Below are 13,793 nucleotides of genomic sequence, written 5' to 3'. Positions count from 1 at the left end.
ATAAGGGACATGAAAAGAAGTCTCCTCACCAATGCCTTTTTTTGTTTTTGTTTTATGTATTTTCAGAATATATGTTGAACAAATGCCTAGAAAAACTTGAGGTTTCTTAGTATTTGAGGTCACGTCCTCATTGCTTGTGTATACCCTGATCGGTATGTACTATATGCCCCCCAAGTAATCATGGGTTTAAAAGACTTGGTCACTTGCTACTTGACCATGCCTTGCTTTGAGCGTATAGACACATAGTACTATCCCGTTCACCCAATGATGCAAGCAGCAAATGTTTGTCTCTCATTGGTAATTGGGTGATGGTTTCATACTCAGTAGTAATGATACATATACACAGATGTTGATTGTGTAGCAAGTGTCGATCACGATCTACGTAATCTCTCCTGTACTCGTTATAATGATTGTAGAAAGAAGTGTCTAAGTTGGACCAACCGGGTCTAGATGGGATAATCGAGCCTGTAATGAGTCTTAGATCAAATTATTGATCGGTCTTTCAAGGACCATATTCTATTATGATTCGATGATGGCAATTGGTCTTCGAACCAGTCTTTTTTTTTATCGTATGGGTCGATAGGTTCCTCAAGAACCAGGATTGAACATGATCAAATAATGGTGAATGGTCCTCAAACTAGTCTCTTTTGTTGATCATATAGGTCGATAGGTTCCTCAAGAACCAAGATCAAACATGGTTAAATAAATTACGACAAGGTCCTTGGACCAGTCTCTTGTTTGGATCGTATGGGTTGATAGGCTCCTCAAGAACCAAGATCGAACATGATCCATATTTTGACGACAAGTTCCTAGGACTTGTCTCTCTTGTTGATCTTGTGGGTCAATAGGTTCCTCAAGAACCAGAATCGAACATTATCAAATAGTTTGGCGACAAGGTCCTAGGACTTGTCTATTTTCTGGATTGTATGGGTCGATAAGCTTCTCAAGAACCAAGATCGAACATGATCCATTAATTTGGCAACAAGTTCCTCGAACCACTTTCTCTTTTGGACCGTATGGGTCGATAGGCTCCTCAAGAACCAAGATCGAACATGATCCATAATGGCGACAAGGTCCTAGGGCCTGTCTCTTGTTGAATGTAATTTAAAGAATTAAGAGAAAATTAAGAAATTAAATTCATTCATTGAAGCACAATGGTCGTTACATAGATAATTTGAAAATACTACATTTCCAAATTAAAACTTGTGTCACTACTGAACAGCTTCACTGATAGTACCGGTGGAGGTATTCGCCCTTCCAGTAGTTTTTTATTAGTTCTCCATTCAGTCGAGCTATCTTGTATGTCCCTGGTGGGATCACCTCCTCCCCAAGATATGGCCCTTCCCAATTAGGTCCTAGTCCCCTGCTATAGTGTCCTTAGTTTTTATGATCACCCTCTTGAGTACTAAGAATTTTTTTATCTTTCACTCTAGAGTTGAAGTATCTGGCCACTTTTTGTTGATGTGCTGCTACTCTGAGACTTGCCTTTTCTTGTATTTCTTTGATTAAATCGAGCGACTTTTCTATTAGTTGACGATTCCTCCCCTGATCGTATGCCTCTTGTCTATGCGATGGGGGAGTGAGTTCAACTGGCAACTTGACTTCATACCCAAATGCCAAAGAAAATGACGTATGGCCTGTCATCGTTCATGTCGTCGTTCGATGTAACCATAGGACCTACGGAAGTAATTCTGGCAAGGCTCATTTGGCATGTTCAAGGTGTTTCTTCAGAGTGTCTTTGATAGTATTGTTCACTGCCTCTACTTGACCAGTAGCATGGGGTGTGCTACCAAGGAAAATCTCTTTGTGATTCCATGACTCATATAAAATTCGGTGAACATATCACTGTCGAATTGAGTCCCATTGTCCGAGACTGTCTTCTTTGGTAGATCGAATCGACATATAATATTTTTCACCACAAAGTCTAAGACTTTCTCCAAGGTAATGGTGGCGAGCGGTTCTGTTTCAGTCCATTTAATGAAGTATTCTACCGCTACAACAACAAATTAGACTCCTCCCCTTCCCGTGGATAGCTTTCCGATCAGGTCGATTCCCCGTACAGCGAAGGGCTAAGGGCTTTGCATTTGTGTTAATTCATTAGGTGTCGCTCGGAGTATCTTGGAGAACATCTAACATTTGTGGCATCTTTTGACATACTCCATCGAGTCTTCATTCATCGTTGGACAAAAGTATCCTTGTCTTAGGATTATCTTTGATAGGCTCTGCCCCCCAGCGTGATCTCCACAAAACCCCTCGTGTACCTCGATCATTAACAGCTTTGACTGGTTGGGTGCAACGCACCTTAGCAGTGGTAGGGATTACCCTCATCGGTGTAAGACCCCTTCGAATATCATATATCACGTAGCTTGTCTCACCAACTTCCTTGCTTTATTCTGATCACTGGGTACTACTCCTTGGTTGAGATAGTTAATAATAAGGGTCATCCACGTATCTACTAACTCAACAAGTAGTGCCTCATGCTCGGTTATGCTTCTTTCTGCCAAGTATTCAACGGGAACGACGTTCAGGGTGTCTGCATCTTTGGCACTGGCAAGCTTGGCTAAGGCATCAGCATTGGCATTATGCTCCCTCGGTACTTGTGTAATCGAGTATCTGTTGAACTATGTCAACAAGTCATTCGCTGTGTTCAGGTACTGCACCATCCTAAGTCCCTTGGCTTGATACTCCCCCAGTACCTGGTACACCACTAGCTGGGAATCACTGAGTATCTCCAGGGACTGTGCATGACCATCCTAAGATAAGCGTAATCTTGCTAATACTTGTCGACAAGGTCCTAAAACTTGTCTCTCTTTTGGATCGTATGGGTCGATATGGTCCTCAAGAACCAAGATCGAACATGATCCATTAATTTGGCGACAAGGTCCTAGGACCTGTCCCTTGTTGAATGAAATTTAAAGAATTAAGAGAAACTTAAGAAATTAAATTCATTCATTGAAGCACAATGGTAGTTGTTACATAGATAATTTGAAAATAATACACTTGCAAATTAAAACTCATGTCGCTGCTAAACTGCTTCACTGATAGTACCGATGGAGGTGTTTGTCGTTCTAGAAGTTTATGATTAGTTCTCCAGTCAGTCAAGCTATTTTGTATGTCCTTGGTGGGATCATCTCCTCCATAAGGTATGGCCCTTCCCAATTAGGTCCTAGTACCCCTGGTGCAGTACTTATAGTGTTTAGGAACACCCTCCTGAGTACTAAGTCTCCAACTTGGAATATTCGATCATTCACTCTGGAGTTGAAGTATCTGGCCACTTTTTATTGATGTGCTACTACTCTGAGACTTGCCTTTTCTCGTCTTTCTTCAATTAAATCGAGCGACTCTTCTATTAGTTGATGGTTCGTCCCTTGATTGTATGTCTCTCGCCTATGTGATGGGGGAGTGAATTCAACTGGTAACATGGCTTCATGACCAAATGCCAAAGAGAACAGGGTATCGCTTGTAGCCATTCGAGTCCCCGCTCGTTGTGACCATAGGACCTCCGGAAGTAATTCTGGCCAAGTCCCTTTGGCTTGTTCAAGGTGTTTCTTCAGAGTGTCTTTGATAGTCTTGTGCACTGCTTCTACTTGACCATTAGCTTGGGGGTGTGCAACCTAGGAAAAGCTCTTTGTGATTCCATGTCTCGTACAAAAGTCAATGAACATATCACTATCGAATTGAGTCCCATTGTCTGAGACTATCTTCTTTAGTAGACCAAATTGACATATGATTTTCTTCACCACAAAGTCTAAGACTTTCTTCGAGGTTATGGTAGCGATCGGTTTTACTTCAGTCCATTTGGTGAAGTAGTCTACGGCTATAACAGCAAATTGGACTCCTCCCCTTCCTGTGGGTAGCTTTCCAATCAGGTCAATTCCACATACAGCAAAGGGCCAAGGGCTTTGCATTTGTGTTAATTCATTAGGTGCCGTCCGGGGTATCTTGAAGAACATTTGACACTTGCGGCATCTTCTGACATACTCCATCGAGTCATCGTTAATCATTGGCCAAAAGTATCCTTGGCTTAGGATTTTCTTTGATAGGCTCTGCCCCCCAGCGTGATCTCCACAAAACCTCTCATGTACCTCGATCATTAGCAGCTTTGGTCAGGTGTAACGCACCTTAGCAGTGGTAGGGAGTACCATCATCGGTACAGGACCCCTTCGACTATCATATATCGTGCAACTTGTCTCACCAATTTCCTTGCTTTGTTCCAATCACTGAGTACTACTCCTTGGTTGAGATAAATAATAATAGGGGTCATCCTTGTATCTCCTAACTCAACAGGTAGTGTCTCTTGCTTGTTTATGCTTCTTTCCACCAAGTATTCGACGCGAATGACATTCAAGGTTTCTGCATCTTTGGCACTAGCAAGCTTGGTTAAGGCATCAACATTGGCATTCTGATCCCTCGGGACTTGTATAATTGAGTATTTCTTGAATTGTGTCAACAAGTCCTTCACCTAGTTCAAGTACTGGACCATCGTAAGTCCCTTGGCTTGATACTCCCCTAGTACATGGTACAACACTACATGGGAATCACTGAATATCTCCAGGGACTGTGTATGCACATCCCAAGACAAGAGAAATCTTGCTAATAATGCCTCATACTCAATCTTGTTGTTTTAAGCGTTGAATCCAAATCTAAGAGTGCAATGGATTCGGTGATTTTTTCCGAGTGATCAGTATGATTCCTGCGCCTAAGTTATGTTCATTGGATGCCCCATCAACATATAGATTCCATACAGGAGTATCTCTTTCTTGCTTGGTATCTCCATTCTCCAATTGGTAGGAAGGGTCTTCAAGGTTAGTGCCTTCGACTATGAAGTCTGTCAACGCTTGTCCTTTTATCGCCGTCCTCGAATGATAAGTAATATCAAACTGTCCTAGTTCCACTGCCCACTTGAGTAATCGTTCTGAGGCCTCTAGTTTCTAAAGAACTTTTCTCAGTGATTGATCGGTCAGCACTTGGATTGAGTGAGCTTGGAAATAAGGACGCAGCTTTCGAGAGGCGATTACTAAATAGTAGGCTAGCATTTCAAGAGGGGGATACCTAGACTCCACACCTACTAGCCTTTTACTAATATAGTACACAGGGTGTTGTACCCTATTCTCTTCTTTTACCAAAGCAGCGCTGATTGCATGCTCAGTGATTGCCAATTAGATGAATAGTACTTCACCATATAGTGGCTTCACTAGGATGGGAGGTTGATATCGAATCTGAGTAAGAGTCCTCCTTTATAATATCATTTTCCTTGAGCCGCTCGACCTCCTCCTTCAGGGCTTGAGATCAATCTTTGTCAAGAATTCTCCTATTTTGTTGCACCAGTGGGTAGCTCTTGTCCACATTGAGGACATGGCTTATCACGGATGGATAAATTCCAACCATGTCTTTATCTAAGCAGGCAAAGACATCCTAGTTCTTTCTACCAACCGAGCCTTAATTTCCACCTTTAGCTCCTTCCTGAATTTAATTACTCTAGTCGGGTCTTCCTCATCTAGTAGGACTTTGTCAAGATCTTCGACTGGTCCTACCCCCATGGTGTCATCCCCAAAGCAAAGATCGATGTCATTTCCCTCGCTTTGGGAAACTTGCTATAATAACAAATCTTCATTAAAAGGAGCCCCCAGCTCTAGTAAAGTGTTTCTTTCAACGTCAACTTCCATGTTGACAACCTCATCAATTCCTTCATTCTCTTCGCAGTAGGTTACTACCATGTTGTTTACGCTTGGTCCTTTCTTTGCCTTGACCACTGACGAATTATATCATTCTCGTGCCTCCCTTTGGTTACCCTGTACGCATCCTTGCCTTGCTCTTGTGGGGAACTTCAAAGATAGATGCCAGATAGACATTGATATGTGTAATGCCATCTGGAGGGATTTCCCGAGCACTGCATTGTAAGCCGATGAGCAATCTACCACCAAGAACTCTATCGTCAGAGTCTCGTGCTTGGGGGCATCCCCCACCGTGACCATTAGTCTGATAGTTCCTGCTGGTGCAAGCCATTCTCCCGTGAACCCATATATCACTTGGGAACACGGTGTCAGGTCCTTGACCGTGAGCTTCATCTTCTCGAGGGATGTTTTGTAGACGATATCTACTGAGCTTCCCGTATCCACCAATCATCTCTTCACTTGGGCATTGGCGATTTGAATGGTAAGGACTAGAGGGTCATTGTGGGGGTACCTCACATGCTTGGCGTCATCCTTCGTAAAAGTGAGAGTTTCACTTTCATACTTTGGATTCTTTGGAGACCACTCCTCGGCTGCCATGCACTAGGAAGACTCCCCTACCTCATGTCTTAAGTTCCTTGCATATCGCTCAAAAACATTGTTACTATTGCTTTCTATGTGGGGCCCCCCACATATGGTATCCAATGTGAATTCTACTGTCGCTGGCTCCAGTGGTGGACTCCTCTACCTTCAGAACTCTGGAATCCTGCTTAAGGTTTCGGTCTTGAATCGGTACCTCGAGAGTTTTCCTGATCGAACGAGAAACTTTATCTCATCCTTCAATTGTTTGCACTCATTTGTGTCGTGCCCGTAATCATTATGGAAACGACAAAACTTATTCTTGTCCCTCCTTCCTTTTGAATGCAAGGGTGGTGGCTTTCGGTATGGTACCTCATGTTATGTTGCAAAGTAAATCCCAACCATTGATGTAGTCAGGATGGTATAATTGGTGAACCTGGGCTGGTAGGGCTGATGCTTAGGCTGTTTGTCGGCTGGTGCTGATTTAGCTTTCTTTTCTCCACCCTGCTCGGCCCCTAAGGTACTCCTCTTCTTACCGTTGCTCCCATTGCCGCCCTGAGGGTTTGAGTCGTTCTTGTCTGTCTTGATAGTGTTTGGATGGTTTATGCATTTTTCTTCCTTCATGATAGCGTCATCTAGCTTCATGTATTTTTCTACTCGGTCCAGGAACTCCTGCAAGGTGTTGATGGGGTTTCTGTGTATGCTATCTGACAAGAGACTACGATAAATTATTCCTACTGAGATGGCAATGGACTTCCCTTCATCTCCTACTATGGATGCTCAGTTTACCTCTCTCATTAATCTTTGGATGTAATCCTTTAGGGATTCATCCTTCCCTAGCTTGATGTAAGCTAGCTGATTGGCATAAACTGGTTGAATCTCTCCAGCACTGAAGACCTTGAGAAATTCCTTCCTGAACTGCTCCCAGGATGTGATGGATGCAGGCTTGAATTTCCAATACCATTCCTGAGTTGAGTTAGATAGAGTGGTGGGGAATACCCTACACCTATAATCATGCTCCACACTGAGTAACTCCCTCTGATCCTCAAACTTTCCAATCTGTCGTACTGGGTCCTCCTTCCTAGTGTATGTTGGAAGTTTGTGGGTCTTATATTTTGGTGGTAATTGAGCAGGTTGGATCTTGGCACTAAAGGGACTCACACTTCTATGAGCCATCTCGATATCGAAAGTTTTCTTTGTCAGAACCTAAACAGCCATGACGAGTGCATCTATTTGAGCCTGAACTGCTGGTGGGATCGCTGCTCCAGGTGGGGTGGACTTCCCTAGTACCCATTCCTAAGCATTGGTCCTCGTGTTGATGACCTCCCTCAGATCCTGAGGTTGTGCATTTTTCTCAAGCCTATCGAACACGGTATTTGTGTTGTTCATCGGTTCCTTTCTCTTGCGAGCTGAGGGTGTAGGGGCGGTAGGTCTGCCTTGCCCTTGTTGGTGTGACCCTGCCCCCGAGCTTCTCCTCCTACATGACTTTGAGCGGCCATTTCCATTCCTATCACGCCTCTCAGATGTTTGACGCTTATCTCCTGCCTTGTTTCGTCTTTCCCCCTTGGAAAGGGCCTTCGGGTTGGTAGCAATCTTACTCTGAGATGAAGTGTTATTCTTCTTAGTCATGGAGAAGGTAGTCTTGGATTATGTCTCTTCATCCTGTCTCTAGGAAAGTGGCTCTAAGAGCATCCTTGCAGTTCAACTCCTCCCCTGGGACTCCCTATTACTACTGTCTCGCATTCCTGCTTCTTTGGCTTGAGCCTCCCTCACCGCCTGAGCAGCGGCTTCAACGTTAGCTTGGGCTAACTGGGTAGCCGTCTCAAGGGCCATAGCAACCTCCTAGTGCCTTCGGTCAGCTTCTTGCTCCCTCAGGATCATCCTCTAGACTTGCTCATCTATCTCCCATCATTTCCATTCCATATTCACCCTCTAGAGGGAAAGTTCTGCAGCAAGGTCCTCCTGCCTCTCCAGAAATTCCGCCATCTCCTCCTGGTGAGCATCTTGTGGATCTTCTGCATTAGGTTGGTCTCTAACCTCCACCCGAGGTTTGTTAACATGATCGATGGGATCCTGAGTGGTGGAATCCCTAGGAGCCATCTTCTTTGTCTGACTGGATTTTGGAGGCATCACAAAACTGATGAAAGTGTATTTCTTGATTTCGTACTCTCAATGAAAGCACCAAAATTTTGCCCTATGAAATTGGCCAACGATCATATGTACAATATACAACACCTTTTGAATGGAATGAATCTAATATACGACAGAGTACAAATATCTTCTTAACAGTAATAACCTAATCCACTTAGTTTTTAGTATTGAATCGCTCGATAGACAATTACAAAGATCAACTCAGAGTTCACTCCTCATAAGTTCGTCCAAAAGATTGATCCAAAAAATCCAAAAAAAAGAGCCCTCCCAGGTAAAAAAAAAGTCTCAAACGTCCCCTATATGAAGCCCAAGGTCCTTTATTTATAGTACCCATGGCTTGTTACATGATCAGTAGTACTGGAGATTTTGGTTTGGTACACGATCATTATGAGTGGAGATACATGTCGACCTACCCATGATTATGAGTTCGTGGGGTCTTCTCTTTGGTTCTCTAGATCGTGGTTTACGATGCACGATTGAAACCTTTGGGAAAATGCTAAGTCTTGGTTGGTCTATGAGACTTAGGTGCTAGGCCCGATGACCCTTTAGAGCTTGGGTGCTAGGCCTACTGATCTTCTGGGTGCTAGGCCTAATGACCCTCTGGGTGCTAGGCCTGTTGATCTTCTGGGTGCTAGGCCTGATGACCATCTGGGTGCTAAGCCTGATGACCCTCCGGGTGCTAGACCTGTTGATCTCAGTTTGAACGAGCGTGAGTTTTACCCAGTGAAGTGTCTTTGGGAATGTAGGCCGACCACCCTATGAAGGATAGGGTGGGCCGACCACCCCAAGGGTTTCTTGGGCATGCTTAGGCCGACCACCCCTAAGGGGCCAATGTCAGGCTGACCACCCCTAGGGGGTTTAGGCCTGGTCGACTTCCAATAGGTCCTGGACCTATCTTTTTTGCTCATCGGTATTTTTTTCAATACTTCATTGTTTTTCTCTAATTTGTGATGCCACGTGTCGCTATGTCATTCGCCATGTCATCCCTGGATTTTTGAGGGATAACAACCATAATACTAAGTTACCGGATAGTGTTTTGTCGCTGGTCCCAAAGCCTAGACTTGAGTTAAAAGACTTGAGCAGAATTCTCCAAATCCGAGAAAGCTTCCTGGATAGTTTCCCATACTTCTTTAGTAGTAGAAATGAACAAATAAGTCTTACCAATGTCCACTTCCATGGAGTTGATCAACCACGCCATTATAAGAGAGTTCTCCGACTCCCACTTAGCATAAGATGGATCGACATGTGTAGGAGCAGCAATAGCACTATTTAGATATCCCAAACGTCCAAGTCCACCCACGTACATCTTCACAGATTGGGACCATTCAACTTATGGATGTTGATTTTTAGAGAGTTTTGGTGATCAAATGGAGAGGAAGAGGCATTACAGGCATCAGAAGAGCCCTTGTTGAGGGTGGAGTCGACTGAGTTATCAGCAGTGATGGAGGTCGTGGTATGTTGTTTTGTGGAATTGGGTAAGGTGGCCATTAGAAATAAGAGAAAGCTTCGATATGGACAAAAGAAGGAGGCTTCAATTTCTTGGGTGAAGGTATTGGCTGTGATACCATGTAGAAAATAGCTTTTGATATTTTATTTCTTAAGAGCTATGCCATTTAAGTAGACATTGTACAACCTATACACAGAATTGGTATTGAATACCATATATTCTGAGATAATTACAATAAACCTAAAATCACCTAAATAAGAAAACAAAAAGTTCTATACAACTTGGTTTCTCATTCTAGATGATATTGTAATAATAAAGAATAAGAACAGAAAATAAAACAATATTTTATACACCCCTCACTGGGGATTACATGGGGATTTTGTTTAATGTGGAAAAATGAGTTAAGGTCTCAAGTCATGGAAGCCTGCAACAATATTATTAAAACCATAATTTGGGATCACCAAAATGAGGTAACTTGGTCATTATTTGCAGTTTATGGCTTCCCGTATGAAGAGGATAGGGGAGTCTTTTGGGACAATCTTAAATCTAGGATTCTTAGGGTCGAACACCCTAGGATGATTATAGGTGATCTATATGTTATAATTTCCCCCAGGAGAAGTTGGGTGGTAAATGAACTTCAGTCAGTTGTATGATACTAATCACACAACCATCCTTGAGGAGTTTGATAGCTTGTTTCATAACAAAGTAATTGATGAGGAAACCCAAAGGCTTATACAAATTCCATCCATAAAAGAAATAGAGTCTATCATTGGAAGTATGCATCTTCTAAGAGCATCGGGTCCAGACGATATGTCGGGATGTTTCTTCATAAAGTACTAGGATATTGTGGTTGAGAGTGTTACTCGTTGCATTCAAGATTTATTTCCATAGAAATTTTGGAGTCGAAGTTGAACTACATTACATATGCTTATTCCCAAAATGTGAAAATGTTAATACAGTGGATAATTTGTGCCCATAAGACTTTGTAACTTCATATACAAGATTATGTCAAAGATTCTATCTAACAGGTAGATGGATTTGATGGAATGCCTGGTGTCCCCCTTCCAATCGGCCTTCATACTAGGCTGCTGGATTGTGGAATCTTCCATACTCACCCAAGAATTGGTGCACACAATAAAAAGAAAAAAAAGGAAATGGGGGTATGATGGTTGTTAAACTAGATATGCATAAGGCATATGATAGAGTAGAATGGAACTTCCTTCTACGAGTTATGAAAGCAAATGGATTTGGACACCACGTTTGTAATTTCATTATGGCTTGTGTTTCTTCTACGTTCTATTCATTATTGCTCAATGGACTTCCCCTGAAGAAGTTTTTCCCAAGGAGGGGGTTGCATCAGGGAGATCCGATATCGCCATTCCTTTTCTTATTATGCAATTAGTTTTCTCAAAGATCATTAAGAGGAAACAAGACAGAGCCAATATCCACAGAATTTCTATTGGTCGCAATGCATTGCATGTGTTACATCTAATGTTTTCAGATGACATGATCCTCTTCACTCGAGGAAATGAGAAAGAAGCCAACAACCTTGCTTTCTGTATTAAGACTTATGAGAAGTGGTCATGGCATAAATGTAGCAAGCATAAATCAAGTGTACTGATATCAAGCAATTTGCAGATGCTAGAAAGGCAAACTTCACAAGATTTTGGATGTCTCCGAAATGCAACTGAAGAAAAGCACTTAGGTAATACCTTTATTTTCAAATAAAGGAAGAAAGAGGCTTTCAAGGCGCTTAAGGAGAAGCTATTTGCTAGGGTTGTGCAAAAAATTTTGCAACCTGACCAACCCAAATAAATTTCCCAAACCAACCCGAAAAAACCGAAAACAAAAATGCAACCCAAAAAACCCAATTTAAATTTAACTCACCCAGTCTGTTAATTGGGCGGGTTGAAAAATAGGTCCAACCCACCCAATTAAACTTATATTTGTTAAAAATCTTTTTTTAATATTCTAGGACTTTAATTTTTAATATTTTTTTATTTTAAGAATAAATATTTGTTTAACACTTTAATGTTGATTCAATTAATATTTTAAAAGCTACAAAAAGTTTAGAAATTTTGAAGCTTGATATATAACAAGTACACTAACAACATATCGTAGAAAAAAAAATTATAACGGTTTGGGTGGGTTAACCTGACCAACCCGCCCAAACCGTTGGACGGGTTAAAAAAAATTCCTTATCTGGGCCAAATATAAATTAGGTAACCCAAATTGATTATGACCTAAACCAATTTAAAATTCTTATAACTTGCCCAACCCGCCCAATGCTCAACCCTAGATAAAGAAAGACAATAGGGAGAGATAAAATGAATCGTGGCCCTATACATTCTGAAATGTCCCAAAGAAGCCACTAGCATTCCTATTAGTGGATACTTCACCAATTTTCATTCAAATTTGATTCAATAAATCCTGACCAAGTGACTTGTGGGTTTAACCAGTGAAAAATAAAGGTATTAGGGAGAGATGAAACAAATTTGTACTCTATACATTCTAAATTGTCCCAAAGAAGCAACTACCATTCCAATTAAAGGATAATTGGATATTTTACCAATTAGTTCTCAAATTAATTTCAATAAGTTATGAGGTATGAGTTGTGAGTTTAATAAGAGATAAAGAAATATATTAGGGTAAGATAAAATGAATCGTGACCCTATACACTCTTAAATGTCCCAAAGAAGCCTCTAGCATTCCAATTAGTGGATACTTCACCAATTTGTTCTCAAATTCGATTCAATAAATCTCGAGTTAGTAACTTGTGGGTTTAACGAGTGAAAAAGAAAGGCATTAGATAAAGATATAATGAATTGTGGCCCTACATTCTAAAATGTCCCAAAGAAGAATCTAGCATTAAAATTAGCTGATATTTTACCAATTAATTCTCAAATTTAGATTCAATAAGTTCTGAGGTAGTGATTTGTAAGTTTAACGAGTGAAAAAGGAAGGTATTATGGAGAGATAAAATGATTTTTGGCCCTATACATTCTAAATTGTCCTAAAGAAGCAACTAGCTTTCAAATTAGTGGATAATTTACAAATTATTTCTCAAATTAGATTCAATAAGTCCAGAGGAAGTGAGTTGTGAGTTTAAAGAGGGATAAAGAAAGATATTAGGGAGAGATAAAATGAATTGTCGCCCTATATATTTTTAAATGCCCCAAAGAGGGCACTAGCATTCCAATTAGTGGATATTTCACCAATTTTCTTTCAAATTTGATTAAATAATTACCGAGTTAGTGGTTGTGGGTTTGACGAGTAAAAAGGAAAGGTATTAGGGAGAGATAAAATGAATTGTGGCCCTATAGATTGTAAAATTTCCCAAAGAAGCCACTAGCATTCCAATTATTGGATACTTCACCAATTAGTTCTCAAAATTATATTCAATAAGTTTCGAGGTAGTGAGCTGTGAGTTTAACGAGAGATAAAGAAAGATATTAGGGAGAGATAAAATGAATCGTGGCCCTATAGATTCTTAAATGTCCCAAAGAAGCCACTAGCATTCCAAGTAGTAGATACTTCACCAATTTGTTCTCAAATTTGATTAAGTAAATCTCGAGTCTGTGACTTGTGGGTTTAACGAGTGAATAATAAAGGTATTAGGGAGAGATAAAATGAATTGTACCCCTATACATTCTAAAATGTCCCAAAGAAGCTACTAGCATTCCAATTAGTGAATACTTTACCAATTACTTCTCAAATTTAGATTCAATAAGTTCCGAGGTAATGATTTGTGAGTTTAACAAGAGATAAAGAAAGATATTAGGGAGAGATAAAACGAATCGTGGCCCTATATATTTTTTAAATGTCCCAAAGAAGCCACTAGCATTCCAATTAGTTGATACTTCACCAATTTTCTTTCAAATTTTATTCAATAAATCACAAGCTATTGACTTGTGGGTTTAACGAGTGAAAAAAAAAGGTATTAG

Source organism: Humulus lupulus, chromosome 7, assembly GCF_963169125.1.
Source record: "Humulus lupulus chromosome 7, drHumLupu1.1, whole genome shotgun sequence".
Classification (NCBI taxonomy): domain Eukaryota; kingdom Viridiplantae; phylum Streptophyta; class Magnoliopsida; order Rosales; family Cannabaceae; genus Humulus; species Humulus lupulus.
The sequence above is the reverse complement of the archived record's forward strand: the minus strand, read 5'-3'. Positions refer to the sequence as shown.